This window comes from Ahaetulla prasina, chromosome 1, assembly GCF_028640845.1.
Source record: "Ahaetulla prasina isolate Xishuangbanna chromosome 1, ASM2864084v1, whole genome shotgun sequence".
Classification (NCBI taxonomy): Eukaryota; Metazoa; Chordata; class Lepidosauria; order Squamata; family Colubridae; genus Ahaetulla; species Ahaetulla prasina.
In genome coordinates, this window is record NC_080539.1 from 212,327,734 (window position 1) to 212,349,441 (window position 21,708).

The 21,708-nt window shown below is 38.2% G+C and overlaps 1 long non-coding RNA gene across 1 annotated transcript in view; it reads right to left on the bottom strand.

Moving 5' to 3' along the window:
- The window catches only part of LOC131201551 (uncharacterized), a 58,334-nt gene that overhangs the window by 34,066 nt on the left and 2,560 nt on the right, over positions 1-21,708 (bottom strand). The window contains exons 2-3 of the long non-coding RNA XR_009155922.1: positions 20,102-20,223; positions 10,731-10,801 (exon numbers count right to left, since the gene is read on the bottom strand). This is a non-coding gene — a long non-coding RNA (uncharacterized LOC131201551). The remainder of the gene's footprint in view (positions 1-10,730; positions 10,802-20,101; positions 20,224-21,708) is intronic.

Genomic DNA, 21,708 nt, shown 5'->3' on the forward strand with positions numbered 1-21,708 from the left:
GCTGACTTGAAATTCTAGGAGTTGAAGTCCCTAATGCAGGAATAGGAGAGTCCAGAAGAAAGCAGGCTCAGCTGTTACTGTTGTTGGCCAACCTGCATTGTACTTCACAAAACGGACCGTCCTATAAATCATGTAAATGAATAAATACCACCCTAAATGCTTTTTAGAAAGAGATGATGTAGGAGGGATCTGCAAGGTCCTACTTCTTTCACCAAAATATAAAAGCATCACCGTTTGAGGGATGCCTGGGACACCCTGATGCACAAAAAGGAAAGGTCCTGTGTTCCCATGGCTTGATGCTGCTTTTGCATTTGCTCCCACTACAGATGCTGCAGAATCCTTAATAGCTTTCCTGAGGTACATTAAATTAAGATTTGTTTGATCACAATTCATTGAAAGTACAGTTGACTGATGTCTATGGAGATTCTCAGTCATCCAGAATTGATCTTTCTCCAAAAACACTAGACTACTAACCAGAGCATATAAAACATTTGCTAGATCAATTCTGAATACAGCTCACCTGTCTGGAACCCATACCACATTTCTGACATCAATACAATTGAACGTGTCCAGAAATATTTTACAAGAAGAGTTCTCCACTCCTCTGAATACAACAAAATACCTTATGCCACCAGACTTGAAATCCTGGGTTTAGAAAATTTAGAACTACACCGTCTTCGACCTGACCTGAGTTTAACTCATAGAATCATCTATTACAATGTCCTTCCTGTCAAAGACTACTTCAGCTTCAATTGCAACAATACACAAGCACACAATAGATTTAAGCTTAATGTTAACTGCTCCAATCTTGATTGCAGAAAATATGACTTCAGTAACAGAGTTGTTAATGCTTGGAATAAACTACCAGACTCTGTGGTCTCTTCCCAAAATCCCCAAAGCTTCAACCAAAAACTGTCTACTATTGACCTCACCCCATTTCTAAGAGGTCTGTAAGGGGCGTGCATAAGAGCACAAGTGTGCCAATTTGGTTTAGAAATGTTAAATTTATGCAAGCACAGAACTTGAGGGAAAATTTTTATAAAATATTTTATAGGTGGCACTTAGACCCTAAGAAATTATCATGTATGTATCCAGATATGCAAGCGAAATGTTGGAGATGTAATTGTGATGATGCTACATATTTTCATATTTGGTGGACTTGTAAGAAGATTAAGGCTTTTTGGATAAGGATCTGGTGGATTATACAAAATGTTTTGAAAAAGAAGATAAAGTTTCTACCGCAATTTTTCTTATTGGGAATTATTACGGACTGTACAGTAATTGAGACTAAGTTGATTTTAAACTAATAACAGCAGCAAGACTACTGATAGGACAATGAAAGAATGGAAGAAAAAAGAGTTACCTACAATAGAAGAATGGATATTGAAAGTTGCTAATTTGGCTGAGATGGCTAAAATCTCAGCCTTTTGAAAGACACTACACAAGAAAAATATCTAACTGAATGGAAAAAATGGATTGAATTTATGCAAAATAGATATCAGATTAAGAGATATCAGATTGCTTTTGAATGATTAGGATGTATTTATCTTTGATTTGTATGGGGGAAGTTAGGATTTGAGAAGAAGGGGAGAATTATAATTTGTGTTAGGGAAAATTTAGCGAATGATTGTTTTTTCTTTCAAACTATACCTTGTGTTTGTTCTGGGAAGTCGGGCAGGGGGGGAGGGAGGAGGGTGGTTTTGGAGGGAGGGGGGAGGGGGAGAAAGGGTGTGTGAAAATTTTTGTAAAAACTTTTTCAATTAAAAAAAAGAGCATAAGTGTGTCTACCGTTCTTGTCCTATTGTTCCCTTTCGTTACATCCAATTAATATAGTTATTACATACTCATACTTTTTTTTTTTTTCCATTTATATCCCGCCCTTCTCCGAAGACTCAGGGCGGCTTACACTATGTCAAGCAATAGTCTTCATCCATTTGTATACTATATACAAAGTCAACTTATTGCCCCCCAACAATCTGGGTCCTCATTTTACCTACCTTATAAAGGATGGAAGGCTGAGTCAACCTTGGGCCTGGTGGGACTTGAACCTGCAATATTGCAAGCAGTTGCTGTTAATAATAGGCTGCATTAGCTTGTTGCGCCACCAGAGGCCCTGGTGCTTATATATATGCTTGTATATTGTATAATTATTACATGCTTATGCTTATATATACTGTGTGACAAATAAATAAATAAATAAATAAATAGTTGTCTCAAAGGTGCTTTTTCAAGAGGCAACTGGACTTGTTTTGTTTTTCCTTGAAAATATTTTGCTTCTCATCCAAAAAGCTTCTTCACTGAGGAAGCTTCTTGGATGAGAAGCGAAACATCTTCAAGGAAAAACAAAGAAAGTCCAGTTGCCTCCTGAAAAAGCATCTGTGGCACTATTGGCTGGCTTTACTTAATATGCCAAATAATAAAGCGGCATTTCCAAATCCCTGTGAGTGGATTTGTACAGCACATGCATGAATCGATCAAAGCCCCTTATAACTGAATTTGTGAGCCCGGCTTCCTTCTGTTTCAGCACAGAAAGAACACAATGAAACGAAGAGCCGATTTCCAGGACACCCTTGTTTTTTTCTGCTGAAACCGATGACTGCCCTGCATGCACTGTGATTATGCCGCAAATTTTCTAAAGCACCGATCCATTTTGGAAAGCTGTAAATTGAATTACTTTGCAGATGGTACTTGAGATTTTTGTGCGGGGAAGATATTTTGGTCTCAAAAAAAAAAGAAAAAAAAAGGAAGAACAAAAGACTATATTAAAATGGCTGCTTATCTTGTCCTCGGCCACAACTGAAATCATTACTCTTTCTTGCCATAAAAAGCAAAGGGGGGAAGGGGAACGACCCACGTTTTGTATAACTCATTGTTTAGACAGGCTCATTCTTTTGGCACACAAGGCCAAACTTATTTTATCAGGACAAGACCTATCATATTGACAATTTGTATATGTGTCTGGGGGGGGGGCTCTGTGAGAAAGAGGGAAACGGGGAGAGAACAGCTGAGATGACAAACAGAGTGTACTTTTTATCTAAGAATTTATAGATTAAAAGTTACAAATTTATTTACAGTGATTCTGAGTCTTTTTGAATTGATACTGTGCAAGTTCAATAAATAATTAGTTTCTTGCCTTGACAAAGGGGAGCTTAATAGAGATGCAAAATGCAGTAAACCTGTAGCATTCCAAACGATAACAGCATGAGATAGAGTTAACTTTAATACTTGAATGCAGGTGTCAGTATTTGAAAACTATGGCTTATGTTCTGCCTATCTTATTTATCAATCATATAGTGTTTAAATCTTCTGAGGCCAGAGTAATTTTCTTCAAAGAAATACAAACGTGTTTTGGAAAATGTCTCACACAGATTCAAGCCTTGAAGGGAATGCTACACTTCATTGAGTCCTATCTTCCCCAACATGGTGCCTTCCAGAAATATTCAAATTGGAGGTTAATCCTCGGGCAGTGCCTTAAAAAACACAACAGGTTTTTCTGTCCTGATGTTTTTTTTTAAAAAGGTAATAACTACAGAGGCAGAAAATCCTATTAGGCTATTTTCTGGCCTTGAGATAAAGCATTCTGACAAACATCCCAAATATTTTAAAAATAGCACACATCATGGATGCTTGTTATCAAGCATCCAGTTGCAAATTATTTTAAAGCCCCCCCTTCCTCGTGTGACTGGTTCAGCGATCATCTTTAACGTTTCATCAAGATAATTGGAAGAAAAATAACAACAGAATAATTACAAGTGTGATGCATAAGACTGATTTACATTGAAGTGCAAGATACACTTGACTGAGAAGCAAGCTATTTCTCTTGGATTACGACCATAAAATAAATGGATTGCATTCAAAACTACCTGGGTGCACTTTGCTATACTAGCTTTATTCAAACTTCCTATGGTTATTTATTTTTTTAAACTGTTCATTGGTTAAGGTCAGTGTTTTTTCAAACTTGGCAACTTTAATACTTGCGGACTTCAACTCCCAGAATTCCCCAGGCAGCAGGAAAATTGCAGCTGCCAAGTTTGAAAAACACTGATTTATGTTATCAAGAAGAACTTTGACCACAATTCTAGCTCTGACAGACTTCTAGTTCAATGTTTTCTATAGTACAGAGATTCTAGCAATAGCCCGGGAAATTTTTGTTGATAGATGACACTGTCTCCTTCCCAAAGTACCACTTTGTTTCGCCATATTTATACATTCTTGAAAAGACAGATGACATCCAATTAAGTCTTAAGATGTTTCTCCCCCATAATTTCATTTGGCTTCCATTGATGGTGTTGATGTTCCATGCACAACACATGGAACTCAATAGCATTCCAAAGGAGTGCATCCTATTAGCAATGAACAAGTGCACCCAATTTCATTTCTCTTGGTTTCTTGTTGTGAATATGCCATGTTTGGCTGAGCACTTAAAAAGCCACATTTTGAATGTCTTTTGATGCATAGTCCATCCAAAAAGGAGTTTTTACTTGCAATGTTGCCTAATAAACACAGATTTTGCATTTGCCCTTCCTATTAATGCAAAGGTAGACATTAACTTTTAAGAATATATGCATTTTTCTGCAGATTTTACTTATACCAATTGAAATTAAAAATGGAAAACTGCATTGCATAATCCACAATTGCTTTGAATAATTGCTCTGTTTCAGGTTATCTATTAAGTTAAAATGTCTAGATCAGGGGTGTCAAACTCAAGGCCCGGGGGCCAGATCTGGCCCATGGGGTGTTTAGATCTGGCCTGCAGGGCCACCCTGGAAACAGTAAAGGACCAGCCCATGGTGCCTTTCCCAGCGAAAACAAAGCTTGGGAGGGCCTCCTGAGCTCTGTTTCTACTGGCAGAGGGTTCCAGGAGGCTGTTGCAGGTGAAAACTGAGCTTGGGAGCCTGTTTTTGCTGCCAGAGTTCTTGGGCCACCACAGGTGCCCCGACATGAGTGACATTGAGTTAGCCATGCCCACCCTGGCCACACACACACACACACACACACACTGCCCACCCCCCCAGAGGTCAAACACAACCCTGATGTGGCCCTCAAATGAAATCGAGTTTTACACCCCTGGTCTAGCTGCATACATACAAATCTAAGTATTACAAATCTTAAGAAAGTTTTTCCACTCCCTACCTAAAGTCTAGCCCAACTTGCTCCTCAGATGCCAATTTTTCAAATCCCTTTCACTGAGGAACCCAAAGCAGCTGATAACTGGGTTGGGGGTTGCCCATTTGTGTCATCGCCTATTGGGCTGAGCTATGGTTTGTTCAATTCAGATTGGATTAATATTGCCTGGATTAGCACACCGTGATTTACAACCATAGTGGCTGCATCTATAAACTACGTCCAAACTAAACCTATGGCTTATACCTGTGATGGTGAACCTATGGCATATGTGCCACAGGTGGCACGCAGAGCCCTCTCAGCGGGCATGCCAGCCGTCATCCCAGCCCAGCTCGACCACACGAGCACACATCTCCCACTGGCCAGCTGATTTTTGGGCCTCTGCCATGCATGTGTGGTGCCTCCTGCACCAACCTGGAAGCCAAAATGGGGCATGGGGACACCACTCGAGGCTCCCCGCAGCCCATTTTGGGCCTGGAAAGCCTCCTGCACCAACCTGGAAGCCAAAAATGGGTAATGGTGAAGCGGGGCACATGCTCGGGGGAGAGCAGAACACACACACAAGGGCGAGGCACATGCGCAGGTGGGGCGTTCGCATTGCATTTTGGGGTTTCGTGCATGCGCTTTGGGCACTTGGCGCCAAAAAGGTTTGCCATCATTGGCTTATACTGTACATAGTGTAGCACAAAGAAGGGAATGGTGGATATTATTTCTTCAAATTTTAGACTAAGGAAATGGAGCTCTTTTTGTTGCAGAGATCCTAATGTCGGGTGCTGCAGATTGCTAATGTCTCTCTTTTTGCCATATGTGCAAACAGCTTTTTCACATTATTGGTTATTTAAACAACTGAAAGTCATTAATGTGAGTTAATGTTTTTGGAAGAGCTAATTAACAGGATCGCTGTGATTCAATAAAGTCAAACCTCCCTCTGTATGAAAAAAAGTGTTAGGCAATCATTTTTTCCTCAGCATTGCAGATGGAAACTTTCCTGGCAAGCACCGACATGCAATTTTTATTATCTTTGAAAAGTTATTAATAGAACCTTTAAAATGTCATTCATAAATAAACAACTGCTAGGAAAAATAATTGCACACAGTCCCATTCCGCTACCGATAAGCAGAATTTGTTTACTTGGTAATAATGCATTATTAGTTTTCCCTTTTCAGATTTTCTAACTTCATAATTTTCAAATGTACAATCCAATATGGATAATATATTATTTTTCCCCAAAGGAAGTTAAGATGGGTTTTCCCCCTCCAAATAATGAATCTTTAAACTGAAGGGAGTCATCTTTCTTCAAAATATCAAAGAACAGGCAGGGTCCAAAAAGTCAAGATGGCAGCCATGCCCATGTGATCAAAGCTTCAGTTTCCTGTGTGCATCTCACATGCACTGCCAATCAAAAATGGGTGGAGGTTTGATTGCACTCCTGTGGCCAGAATCTTGACTTTTTCTGACCACATCTTCTGGACACTCCTGAAACAGAGGATGACAAAGATAAGGTGGAGCAAATGGGTAGGTAGGAGGTACAAATACAACAATAAAAGGAAATGGGTGAGAGGGAGAAGAGAAGCAATTTAGTCTTCATCCCTTTATAGAGAGAGTTAGTTTGCTGTAATGAATAAGACCTTCATCTAGAAACAGGAGTCTGGGAGTTCTAGTTCTGCCTTAGGCACAAAGCCAGCTGGGTGAACTTGGTCCAGTCATTTTCTCTCAGCCATAAGAAGCGTGGGTTAATGGCAATCCACTTCTGAAAATCCTTGCCAAGAAAACTGCAGTTATTTTTCCAGGGAGTTACCTAGAGTCAACATTGACTTGAAGGCTCTCACATATCAGTGGTGGGGTTCAAATTTTTTTACTACCGGTTCTGTGGGTGTGGCTTGGTGGGCGTGGCAGGGGAAGGATACAGTAAAATCTCCATTTCCTCCCCAATCCAGGGGAAAGTTACTGCAAAATCCCCATTTCCTCCCGATCAGCTGGGACTTGGGAGGCAGAGAATAGATGGGGACGGGGCCAGTCAGAATTTTTACTACCGGTTCTCCGAACTACTCAAAATTTCTGCTACTGGTTCTCTAGAACTGGTCAGACCCTGCTGAAACCCACCTCTGCCACACATACTTCGGTCATGGAGGTCACTGTGGCAGTGGAAATCCTCCCCTATGACAAAAGGAGGCCAACGGAAAGCTTCCCGCCCCCCTAGGATGGCATCTTCCGTTGCCACCCTAGAGTGTAAGGGGAAAACCAAGGGCCAATCAGCACAGCAGCTACTCAATTGAGCTATGAATAAAAAACTAACTGGTCACTTGGAATGGTTTATGCTTACTGAGCTTAAATTTCCAGACTCTTTCTCCGTGCGTGAGAGTAGTTTGTCTGAAATATAATGGCTCTTGTTGAGATGTGTAGATAAGAGATCAATTAATTTCACAGAATCCCTTATTTTACAGGTCATTAATTTTAATTGGTGGCCATTATTTCAATTAATATTTGATTTGTTTTTGTTCTGACTCTCCCCCTCCCTTTTTTTTAATAAGTTAGACAGTGGTTAATGTGGGGTGACATTTATAGATACATGCACATACCTGCATGTATCTATAGGCAACATATATGGATACATCTCTACAGGTGTATCCCATACACACATTTATTGGGAGAAGAACATCTCCAGAAGGTTTTTTTAGTGGGAGTTAACAATTACAGTTGAAAAAAAAAACACATCTGGGGCACACATGTCATTTTTTTCATGATTGGCTGGCTGACTGGCTGACTGGCTGAGTAGCTGGCTGACTGATTTGTTTATTTGTTTATTTGTTTATTTATATTTTAGAAATTTTATATTGCCGCCTACTTTCACATGGCGAGTCAAGGTGGCTTACACGGAAATGGTTGGTGCTTGGTTAGCTTTTTCTTATCTAATCCAGGGGTGAAATCCAGCAGGTTCTGACAGGTTCTGGAGAACTGGTAGTGGAAATTTTGAGTAGTTTGGAGAACCGGCAAATACGGCCTCTGGCTGGCCCCAGACTAGGCTGGGAATGGAGATTTTGCAATATCCTTCCCCTGCCACGCCCACCAAGCCACGCCCACAGAACCGGTAGTAAAAAAAAATGTATTTCACCACTGATCTAAACGGTTTTGTTTGTGAGTGGAGAAGCAATCACATTTTTTTGGGATACATACACACATTTAAAAAATCTGACTTTTGAAGGAAACCTTTACAAAATGTTTTGGCTGAAATTGTTCTTTTTAAAGGAGAAAAATAACTTCATTGCTTAATATAAATGGTGATACTGATTCTTGGCATTGCAGCCCTTTTTTCCTTATGCTCCCATGAATCTGTATTACTCCAGGCTCTGACCTGAAGGAAAAATCTTCCAAACTAAACTGTGCTGCCGTGCTAGCCAACACCTCTTCTGCCTTCGTGACAAGGCAAACAATTGGTACTGCTTTTACAGTTTTAACAGAGGAAAATTAAGGGCAGCATCTCCTCTATTTGCATTCCCTTCTATCCGCCATCCCTCGTCAGAACCTCCCATCAATGCATTTAATGTGTAGTAGAGTAGTTTGGGGTAATACCTGGAACAGAAACTTTCCCCACCTTTCAAATTGTCTGAGTGACAGGCCATCCTGAAGAGGTTCTTTGAGTTGGTGGCCCGTCACTCAAGCTGTTTCTAAACATGAATCTATTACCATTCTGAAAAAGAACTAAACCTGCCTCTGGAACAGCCCACTTGACAAGTCAGTGGAGTGGAGAAGAGTACAGAGTAAAGTAGAAGGGATTTCTCTTGGCACATCAGAAAATCCCTCTTGCTTCACCCCATGCCTTACTTCTACCATATTGCTCTATCAGGGTTAGTGCTCTTCCAAAAGAGCAGTACTGTAAACCATTGCTCAAAAATAGCTGTTCAAAAAAAAAAAAAAACCTATTTACAAAAATAGTAACATAGCTGGCAAAACCTGTCTCCTCTTTCCCAAGATAAATCAATCTCCTGGGCCATCACATATTTGAGGAAGGAAAAATGAATCTGAGGAATCATGTCAGCCCTGCCTCCGCTTGAACTCCTAAGTAAAAACGATCCGTGGCTCCTTTGGTTGCAAAAGGTACAGTTTGATTAGAAGTCAAGTGAACTACATAAAGCAAAGCCAGAACTGAAATTCACGCACCAAAATACCCAAATGCGATTTTCCCCCTTATAGGTACTTCCCATTACTGGCCCCCATCGCCCAATCAGTTTCAAATGTTTTCGAAATGGTCATTTTGAGTTTGAATTTAAGTTGGTAGGCAGCTGCATTCCATTCTTTGCCAGTGTCTCAGGAGATACAGTAAGCAGTGAAGCCTTCCCTCTGCCCACCTAGCTCCCCTCCCCTCCAGAGTTCATGGCAGACTGGTACCGAGAGATTGCAGAGAGCAGGCATGAGTAGCAGTTCTGACATTCTGCCCCCCTGCCCTTTGGAAAGAAAGGGCTAGACCTGGAGAATAGAGAAAGAGAAAGAGAAAGAGAAAGAGAAAGAGAGAGCTGTTATTAATGAGAGCTATTCAGTGGGGTTTGTCTGGGTAGTGGTCTTTCCTGAGGACTGAAAATTGGAGTTTGCCCCTATGGAGGTGTGAATCTAGGATTTCCTTTACTTCGAAGAGTTATTCACCCTCTGTCATGGCCCTGTCAGAGCTGAGTCCACAGAGGAGGATAAGCCTGAGCTGGGGCCGACGGAGGTTGAGGAGGCAGGCCCTGGTCCCTCAGGCTTCGGACGGCTTGCCAGCAGAGTGAAACAGGGGTAGGATGACTGAGAGAGGAGGGAAGAGAGGGCAGACAATGGAGATGAGGAGCGACGGAGCTCAAGCAACGAGCAAGGACTGCCGCCTTCTGATCCCCGAGCACGGAGAATGGAGAGGAGGCAAGAACAGCGCAAGCCCACCCAATGACTTGGGAGGAGAGTGCCCCGACCTTTTCACAAGTCACACCTGGGGACTGAGACTTAAGGAGAGACTATGGGGAGGAGTGCTTGTTGGGAACAAGCGCTTAATTTGTGGAGTTTTGTGTGCCATTGCTGACATCTGGAGTTCATTTGACTTCTTGCTTTCTCATTGCCTTGCTCCTTTGCTTCATGGACTCACTGCCTTGTTCTCTTGGCTCATTGGACTTCTTTCCTTGAAGCCGTTGTGCTAACAGCGTTTTGTTGGACTACTTGCAGCCAGAGGCTGCTGGAGGTGTATGTGTGAGCTTTTTGCTCTAGGACTTGCCATAAAGTGGGAGCGTTTGGGGGAAAGTTGGAACAATAAAGGGGAGTTTGAAGTATCAGCTGACTGTGTTGCCTCCCAGCCTTGCCCCGGGTCATCACACCCTCAATGAGAAAGGGGGAAGGACAGGGTTCTGCTGCTGTCTGTAATGATGAGGTTTTGGCAGGTTTAAGGAACTTTTTTAAACACAGGTCTAACAACTATTCAAAACAGCACCTAACCCACATTAAACAAAATTCCTTTCATTATGGCTATTGACTTGGGATTTGACTTAATAAATCTCCAAACATTTTAAAACCTTCATCAGTTTTCATATATTAGCATAATTACTGATTTTATTTATTTATTTATAAAAATTTAAGGCCACTCATCTTACCTCAAGGTTGTTCTGTCCCATGATAGTGACCTTCTCATTGCATAGCCTTGTCACTAAGCAGCAAAACTTTCCTGCAGAATAGATGATTTTAGGATTTTAAACAGCTGTATAACATTTGTCAGGAAAACAAGGACAATTCTTTAATAATGGCTAGAAGAGCTATCCTCTCAAATCAGACTAAAAGAAACAAACACCAGAAAGCCATGCTCCAGGATTCAATCATGCCTGATCTACATATATGTGGCAATACTCCCCCCCCCAAAAAAATCTGGCCTTCTAATTGGTTGACAGAAGAGTTTGAAAGCCAGGCTTGGAAAAGATCCATCTATAAATGGAGGAAGTCACAAAAAATAAATATTTTGCAGGTGCGATCCTCTGTATTTTCCTCATATTTTCTAATATAATTCCGCTCTATATTTTATTGCTCTATATTTCCAATCTGTTGCCTAATTAATTCCTTGGCCTTCTCCAAATCCTAATATAACAAGAGCTCAAGGCCACGTTTTCTACAATCCCAGTCAGTCATTAGGCAGGCAAATGCCTCTGTGGAAACCATGTGTCCCGTTTGCCCTGTAAACCAAAGCAAAATGTACACGGACAACATTGCTTAGGAATCAGAAAGAAGACAATCTCAAGTGGGCAATAGTTGCTAGAAAAACCCAAGACCCCTGATTGTGCTATCATTCACATTATCAAACTTGGGAGAAGAAAGAAAACTCTGGTTTAAAGCAGGATCAGTGAAAGAAGAATGGAAAGGGTGGACTAGCAATGGGACGACATTTGCTGCAGCTTGGAATGCTGAGTCCCGAAATCCTACAATCTAAAATAAAATCTTAAACAATAGAAAAATCACAGGAGAAAAAATAATTCCCCATAGGAAGAGGCAAATTTAATTGTTAATACCACTTTATAATGCCTTGGTAAGGCCACACTTGGAATATTGCATTCAATTTTGGTCGCCACGATATAAAAAGGATGTTGAGACTCTAGAAAGAGTGCAGAGAAGAGCAACAAAGATGATTAGGGGACTGGAGGCTAAAACATATGAAGAACGGTTGCAGGAACTCAGTATGCCTAGTTTAATGAAAAGAAGGACTAGGGGAGACATGATAGCAGTGTTCCAATATCTCAGGGGTTGCCACAAAGAAGAGGGAGTCAAACTATTCTCCAAAGCACCTGAGGGTAGAACAAGAAGCAATAGATGGAAACTAATCAAGGAGAGATGCAACTTAGAACTAAGGAGAAATTTCCTGATGGTTAGAACAATTAATCAGTGGAACCACTTGCCTGCAGAAGTTGTAAATGCTCCAACACTGGAAATTTTTAAGAAAATGTTGGATAGCCATTTGTCTGAAATGGTGTAGGGTTTCCTGCCTGGGCAGGGGGTTGGACTAGAAGACCTCCAAGGTCCCTTCCAACTCTTTTATTATTATTATTATTATTATTATTATTATTATTATTATTATTATTATTATTATTATTATTATTATTATTATTATTAAATAAGGAAAATTCCTGCAGCCTTATTTCTCCTCCTGCAACGTTAGAGGCCAGCCACATTTTAGAGATAACAGAAAATGACCTTGCAAATCTTTAAACAAATGTCAAGGTCTAATTCCTGTGCTAGTTATTTCTACTTCTGGTTTTTATTTCTTAAGAGACTTTAAAATTGTCATCCAGCCTAGTAAATGGTATGGTAGTGTCAAAGCCAAGTTCTTACATCATGCCAAGTGCTGAGGCTGGGTGTTAATTTAGACTGTTGTATGAGCCAATTCTGACATTCAGCCATAATTAAGTAAATTTGATGTAGCACAATAGTTAACCAGACCAATGAGTATAATACATGTTCTCATATCAGTTGATTTTAATTCATTTAATTAGAAAGGTAACCTGGGCAAGGCGCATATTATATGCCTTGGGAATATGTCTCCTTGAAACCATTAGGCAATTTTATAATTGTGCTAAACCTGGTTTATTTTAATCAGTGTGAAGTTATATGCCATAAACCATGACATACAAATAAAATGATGTTCCTGCACTTCATTAGTTTCTTCAAAGCTTAAAGAATGACTTGTATTTAGCCCAATGTATATACTCTAAGTGGATGTATCCAGTTCGGGATTAAAGTATAAAAAATATTTTACCTACATCTGAGATTTCTGTGAAAAAGCTATTAATAACAAAGCTATTTCATTGAATTTCATTTCATTTCTATTTCACTTTCTACTCTAAATCTACTTATTGCATTATTCCCATTGCAAAGTGTTCCACTCTCCCTGAAGCCACTAATCTCTTCAAATAACCACAGATTCCCATCTGTTAGCTATTTCAGTTCTAGCCGTTCTAAACTTAGAATGAATTTTCAGTTTATATATGGCATCTTTAATTTAACATAAAAAAACTTGCTGAAAAGTTAGCAAGTAAAATATGTTCAATAGCTCTTATTTATTCTTATTATTTATATTTTCCCCAGATTTGTCTATTGTATTTCTAGCATATATAAAGCAATCATTTTTTTCTCATATGTATTACATCCTATCTATAAATAATCTTGTTATTTTTTTTCTCTGTCTTTCCAAATCTTATGTATGTAGTTTGGTGAAGACAGTTGACCCAGTATAGCTTTATATTTGCCAGTGCATAGTTATAATTCACTTAAGTCTAATTGGTTCTGTTGGATCTACAAGGAAAGTGAAGTTTGGATTTGCTTAGTTATATTCAATGGGGCATAGGTAGCAGGTAGATCAAGTCATGGTTTATAGACCCTAATCACTAAGTTCATGCAAGATGCTAAATAATCCCCCCCACACACACACACATTATGGTTTACTATAAATTTGATACAATCATGAATATGACCAATCATTCTGGAAGTTGAAAGAAAGAAAGAAAGAAAGAAAGAAAGAAAGAAAGAAAGAAAGAAAGAAAGAAAGAAAGAAAGAAAGAAAGAAAGAAATTTTATTCACTCATTCATTCAATTTGTTTAGCTGCCTAACTCACCTCAGTGAAACTGGGCAGTTCACAACAACTAAAACAATGGTACCCAAATCAGATTTTTTTTGTTACAAACCTACAAACTTGATGGCTAATATAAAACTAGTTTAAGCTATTTTACAATTCCTCTTATCTTCCTTCTTCCTAGTAAATTAATTAAAAACATAGGTCTTGGAACCTTAACAATCATAATCTCCTAAACACAAATCTGATGTCCTCACTTTTTGGATTCCAGTCCCATCTAGGATAGCTAGTATCATGGGACTATAGTTCGAAATATCTGAAGTGTAATCAAAAACAGCTGTAGGGGACAACACATCTGAAGAATGAGTACCACTCAATAATAATAATTGCTTAAATAACGGTGAATTATTAATTAAAATACCATGCCTAATACAAGATTTAAATTAGCTCCAGCTTTATTAATATAAAGACAACCTAGCTCTAATGCTTTCCACCCATCACGAAATATCTGCATCACACAGCAGGTTGGATTTTAATAGCTCAGTCTTAAGATTCCCAAAAAACAAGAAACAGTTTTCTACTTGTTTCTTCTTCACAGCAAGCTTCGAAAGAGTCCTTGGTGCAATTTAACAGCATATCTGTACAGTTCTTTTTTTTAAAAAAATCTCAATTTTCACGCTCTATATTTCATCTAAAATAGTGGCTTGATGCAGAAAAGTTTTCAATATAGAGATCTACACTTCCCTCCTTCCCCCTTTTTAAAAACTGTCTTGCCTAATGAAGAATTCCTTAGCACTTTTCAATTAACTATTTTTGAAAACCTTCAGCTGGTTTAATTATGGATTTGGAGTTTCGTAAAAAGTTTCCAAACTTTGTCTGTTATTTTTGTGCTTCAGAAAAATGAAATATAATTTAAACTGAGGAACTAGACGGCTATGATCCACGCACATACAATTCATAAAATGCCGAGCCTTCATTGGATTATCTTGTTCTTTCCTTAAAAAAAATAAAAGTTTTTCTCAGCAAATGATGAGTTTTGTCACAATACCACTAAAAGCAATTCAGATTTTTCATCATTTTTACAATCAGTGTGTTGTGATAGGCAAGTATGCTGATTGATATATAGAAAAATATGTTCGAAGTTCACAAAGGAAGGAAATTAAGGTCATAGATAGCATTCATCTGAGTTTCATTCAGTTTAATGAAAAACTCATGCAACAGAGAAGAAACATCAGCAATATTGATAGTAGTAATGGGTTGGTGTGGGAGAGATTCCATCCAAACATGGAGCAATACATAGAGTCAGTTTCTGGAGTGAAGTGAGAGTGGTAATGAATTTTCTCTAGAAGGCCTAACTCTTCAGGATATGAGGATTCATAATGTGAAACACTGTAATATTTTGCAGTTACTACTAACCCAGAACGCTTGAATGGCACCAGCAAGAAGAGGAAAAAATGCCATCTCTTTCCATGTTTATTTCAGAGGCCTACTTTGAAATGGGTGTGGGAATTTGAATTTGAAGAATGCTATATCTGATTGCCTCAAGGTTGAGTCAGTATTTCATCCTTCCCTGGTTGGTAAAATGAAGACCCAGATTGTGGGGGACAATATGCTGACATTTGTAAATCGCTTGGAGAGGGTTGTAAAGCACCATGAAGTGGTATATAAGTCTAAGTGCTATTGCTATCTCTAGAATGACGACACTACAGTAATTGGAAGCTGAGGCTATCTCTGTGATAAATTTGATTTTGTTAATCTGGAAATTTACTTGAGGTTTGTTTCACATGAGCGACAATCAACAGCATATACAGTAGATGCAGTTTTCTTGCTTTCCTTCAGAATATATTTGGAGTACAGATTTGGTACTTTCAGAAAGGAAGGAGAATTTGATCCAGTGGCTGAATCTGGTCTTCTGGTGGATCAATGTAATTGAATAAAACCCATTTTAAAATATATGTTATTGAATTATCTATCCCCTCCTAAAATACTTTGAGCGTATTTTTTTTGCAATAAAGGGGGAGCTGAATATACTGTACAATTAATGGGTCCATAATCGTTTTATATTTTGGGAGAGGGGAATTTGTTGCTATTGAAAAAATGCTGTGTCATTTGTATCCATTATAAAGTCTTACTGAGGTATCAGGATATCAATTAAGAGTGAGTTAACTTTTCTAGTAATACTTTGGTGCATCTTCTCTGTCCTCTCCAATTGCTGCGGAGTGTTTCCTTCCACCCCTTCCCAAAAATACATGTAAGATTCACAAGGAAAGATGTTCCATTCCTATTACACCAATAAAATTTGCTTCCATTGTTGTTTTAAGTTTTACAACATATCAAAACCATTTAAAAATACTTTTCCTTGTTATAAAATCACTTAAGATGTTACCAAATATACAGTACTTCCTATTCTTCCCAACCAGGTATGTTGTAGTACACAGCACCTGGAATGGCACAAGTAATCTACTCCTGCAATTATCCACAAATATACATATCCACTTATATACTTTGGCCACCTAATGAGAAGGAAGAACTCACTGAAGAAGAGCCTAATGCTAGGAAAGATTGAAGGCAAAAGAAGAAGAGGATGACAGAGAATGAGGTGGCTGATTGGAGTCACTGAAGCTTAAATAGACTCCAGAGGATGGTAGAGGACAAGATGGCCTGGAAGAACGTTGTCCATGGAGTCGCGATGAGTTGGACATGACTTCACAATGAACAACAACAACAAATACATATAAAGGTACCATATATACATATGTTATGTACATAGCATATCTATATGTCTGTTATGTAATGTATACTTTTGAGAGCAGGCAAGAGAATTTCATTTTTTAATGTGTGCCAGAGTGACCACAGAAAAAAAAACGACAAAAAAGGTTATCTTTACTTATAAGTAACATCTGTGGTAAGCTCTTCTTTGAGTAGTTTGACTCCTGGTGGCTTCACGGACACATTCATGTAGGCTTCTTGGAAACTGCCAAAAAACAATTCCTGGTTGTATTCACCTTGGATGCTTTTGCTTTTATTTTCCAGTAAAATCTAAAATCTTAGGATTTTCTGGAAATCTTCCCTCTAAATACTAATACAAATACTAATCCATCTGAACTTCTTTCCCTGGGCAAGGGCAACCAGCCACTTCCAGAGTCTACCATTTACATGTATGTTATGTATTCTGCATTCCAGCTCTGGTTATATGATTGGCTTGGCCACGAATTTTCGGTCTGTTTGATTTAGTATTTGTTTTCTTTCCATGGTCTGTTAGTCTTGGCCTTTCGTGGATAAATGCCTCAGTGGTAGCATATAATACAGTGCGCTGCTTTCTATGAGCTAATGCAGTTTGCAGGAACTTGTGTAATCATCTCCTGTGATCCAAGAAGACCGTCTGTTAGATTTACTCATAAAACTAAATTGGAGCTCATAGATTATATTCAGTCCTCCAATTTTATCCTGATACTAGTTTGATCATGCAGTTTGGGTTAAAAGTGGAAATACAATAGCAAAATACCCCACAGAGAGCTTCCATATTTAACAGCAGTCTTGAATCTGGTCTCCATAGGCTGAAAGCTACTTCTCTTATTAATGCATGAGATAACTGTAGGTAAGATAACTCTCTCAGCCTAGATACTGTAGGAGTTAAGGATACTGTAGGGACTCTGGCAGTACCTGTTCAAACTAACACATTTTACTAAAAGGTGTACGCTTCTTCTGTTCTGTCTGGTATTATGAAGTCATTTTAATCCCAGACATTGCTGTGTATAATGGAAAGATGAATTGAACCAGAGAGGAAATCTGAATGGGGTGCACATTTCTGACCCTTAGAATGATTTAGATATTACTGATAAAGGAGAATATTTGTTGAAATGTTGAGTTGAAATATGGGGTTCCTTGTGCTCTCTGAGCTTGGTTGTTTTCTTGCAGATGTTTCATTACCCAAACTAAGTAACATCATCAGTGCCATCATCAGCACTGATGATGTTATTTAATTTCAGTAATTTCAACTCTGAGCTACAAATATTGATATTACCTAATAACTTGCTATTTCATCATCGTATGAACTTGTTCTATGATGTCATCCTAATACATTACCCAAACTAGGTAACATCATCAGTGCCATCATCAGCACTGATGAGGTTATCTAATTTCGGTAATTTCAACTCTGAGCTACAAATATTGATATTACCTAATAACTTGCTATTTCATCATCGTATGAACTTGTTCTATGATATCATCCTAATACATTACCCAAACTAGGTAACATCATCAGTGCCATCATCAGCACTGATGAGGTTATCTAATTTCGGTAATTTCAACTCTGAGCTACAAATATTGATATTACCTAATAACTTGCTATTTCATCATCGTATGAACTTGTTCTATGATATCATCCTAATAATATCTGCTCAAACGTATATCCATTTTGTTAATTTACATCATTGCCACTATGCTCGCCATTGAAGCCTTGTGGACAATTCTCCCATCCTTTCTCTGCCCTGAATCAAAAATATTTAAAATGCTGATAATGTGACACTACAACTTGCAGCCTTATAGGCAAAGTGTTGAGAATAGGAAATGTAGTCCATGATAAATATGAAAAGAAAGTATCAGCAATTAAGATCAAATTGAAATAGAAAAAAAAGGGTTTGTTGTGTATAATCTGCCGTAGGTCTAATAAAAGTAACAACTTGTATATTCCACAACGTACTCCTCCCTGAAGGATAATGAATCAAATCATTCTCTGAATTTTTTCTCAAATGGTGGTTTCTTTTGTTTGACAGTAGAAAATGTTAAAATGGAATGTATAACTCTATCTTTACACAGAGATTGGACAGGATTCCATAGCTGATGTGGCAAATTTCACCCATCAATGGAAGAAATGGAACATTTGCCAAAGAAATAGAATTTTTTTTTAATATTAATACAGAAATAAGGATTCCTCCTCAATCTTTTTTCTTTAGCCAGTAGTCCAATCTGAACTTATAGGAGAGTATTTCAGACATTTTTAATGGAATGCCTGTGCCCTTCTCCCCAAATGTAGTGGGTGTGCATTATATTTTTAAAGATTTTGAATATATTGGTGACCAAGAATTCTGTTTACTATTTAGTTCTGTTACTTAAGAGAGTTTATACAGAAATGCAAAAATAAAAAGACATTTTAAAAACACATTAAAGACCTTTTTAAAAAACAGCAACAAATTGCCTGATGAAAGATATGCATAGTGATTATTCTTCTAACAGCTAATAGTGCATTACACAGTTTTCTCCGGGCCAAATAAATGAGCTTCTGAAACCGGGAATATCTTTAGAAGTCCCTCTCCTGCAGATCTTAATGCGCACATACTTCGTAAGAGGAAAGCCATTCCCCTGCTAGTCAGGTCCTTTAAGCTGCTTAAATGTTTAAAATTAACATCTTAATTTATGCTTGGATAGCAAATAGCGCCAAATGAAGCTCTAGCAGTGCAGACATTCTATGATCCTTGCATCTTATAATAATCAACAACCCTGATGCCAAATTTTGCACCAATTTCAGTTTTCAGATAACTTTTCACTGTGAGCTTCCATATACATTGTGCCGCAATAGAACACAGAACATAGAATAGTAGGACTGGAAAGGACCTTGGAGGTCTTCTAATCCAACCCCCTGCTCAGGCAGGAGACCTTATACCATTTCAGACAAATGGTTTTCCAATCTGTTTTTGAAAGCCTCCTGTGATGGATCACCCACAACTTCTGAAGGCAAGCTATTCCATTGGCGGATTGCTCTCACCATTAGGAATTTTTTTCTCAATTCTAGGTTGCTTCTCTCCTTGGTTAGTTTCCAATCATTGTTTCTTGTCTTGCCTTTTGGTGCTTTGGAAAATAGTTTGACCCTCTCGTCTTTGTAGGAGCCCTTCAAATGTTGGGACAGTGCTATCATGTCACCCCTAGTCCTTCTTTTCATTAAACTACAATAGACATACCCAATTCTTGTAGCTGTTCTTCATATGTTTTAGCCTCCAATGCCCTAATTATTTTTGTTGTTGTTCTCTGAACTCTTTTCAGAGCCTCAACATCTTTTTTATATTGTGGTGACCAGAACTAGATACAGAATTACACGTGTTGTCTTACTAAGGGCGATAATAAAGATAGGATTTGACCAAGGCATGGATTGTTGTCAAATCTGACAATCTTGTATATTAACCATAATTGTTTAAATATATTCCTTACTACGACCCTCATTATGAATCTAGAAACAACTGGTGATCTACTATCACTCCTAACCTCCTAAGCTATAGGCTACCTTTAAAGAAGTGCAAACTGTCAAGACCAAGTGAACCTTACTCTTAATCGGGACTCCAGTTCCAGATCCTCTCTTTTTATCCTGAATGAATTTTAACTAACTAATTCTCTTTTATGCAGCCCATTACTGAACTTACACAGTGATTAATGGTGCTGATTGCCTCCTTGAAGTTGGCTGCAAAAGTGGCAGAGCTGGTTTTTGTCAGCATACTGGTAGCAATCCACTCCAAAGCTCTGAAAAATCCTTGCCTTCATACAGCTATTGAACAAGAGAGAGACAAGATCGAATAAGGTGGGGCAAAATAGGTTAATGGCCTCAATGCTGAATGGTAATCACAGAGCACATTATTTATGGGATTGATGGGAAAGATGAGAACCACTGTACTTCAACAAAACTCAGCCCTACAGATGGTCCAGAAGGATACCGCCATTATCAAAAGTTACTAACAGATCTGAAAGAATTAGTAGGATGGCACTCTTTCTATCAGCAACCAAGGTGATCGCATCAAACTCAGTACCATATCCATTTGAAATTCTATTTCAGTGAGTTCAAATAACCAGCACTGTATCATCAAAATGCAAGGCCATCATAAATTTTAACTCATTTACATGCTAATCATATGCTTCTCATCATATACTTTGCAGGCTTGGAGCCTTAGGTTGCATACTTCTACACTAACCTACAACTTACTTTAATCATTTAATAGCTCATTGAATAACCCATAATGATTAGGTCCTCAGCATATTTAGTCATAAATTATGGTCTACAAACTGTAGTAGCTGAGTTCAAGCTCAAGCCAAATGTACTGTATTATGATTCCAGTTTGCATAGATAGATAGATAGATAGATAGATAGATAGATAGATAGATAGATAGATAGATAGATAGATAGATAGATAGAATCATCTATCTATCTGTCTGCATACACATACTCAAAATTAATTTACTGGATGATTCTTTTTTGAATCTGCAAAATCCTATGTACTTTAAGTTCTTGTTACTCTATTATTTCCTGGATGTAGGTCCCCTTGAAAGCAACGAAATATTTCTGATTAAATTATGATTGTACTGTTATTTTAGGCCACAGTTGTGTGAAAGCTATGAGCAAAAGCATAAACAATATTTCTCATGCTTGCAGGAAGTTCAGAAATTGCCATTTCAAAATATGCCATTATCTCAATGTTGCAGTCTCAATATATCTTCAGTATAGATGAGGACAGTCTAGATTTGTGTGTGTGTGTGTCTCTCTGTGTGTGTAATATGATTGCACAATCTAATTCATGCTTACTCATTAAAAAAATTCCTGAATTATACGGGTGCCCCCCTGGGAGGACAAAAGTCTAAACATGTAAACTAAACAAGTAAGTATTATGTGATATTTAATTCAGATTCTATAAGGGTAAAACATAATTCAAAGCCTAACCTCTTAATATAAAGAATAAAGTTTACTAATTACATCCTACATCATCACCTTCATAATAATTACTTAAATCTTAAAATTTATTTCCCCCCCCCCACTCCCCCAAGGAGGCAGAGAGATGAATAGCAGTACTTGTTTTTCTATTTATGAAAATATTTGAAGATGGCTTTGATTTTATTGCACTGATATTACTGTAAACCTCAATCTAACTTCTGGAAAATCTTTAAAACAGAAGAACGTCTTATTGAATATCCTTAAAGTGATTAAATGATGGTTTAATATAATCACCCTTAGAAGTTAATCCACAGAGCAATTCTCTACAGC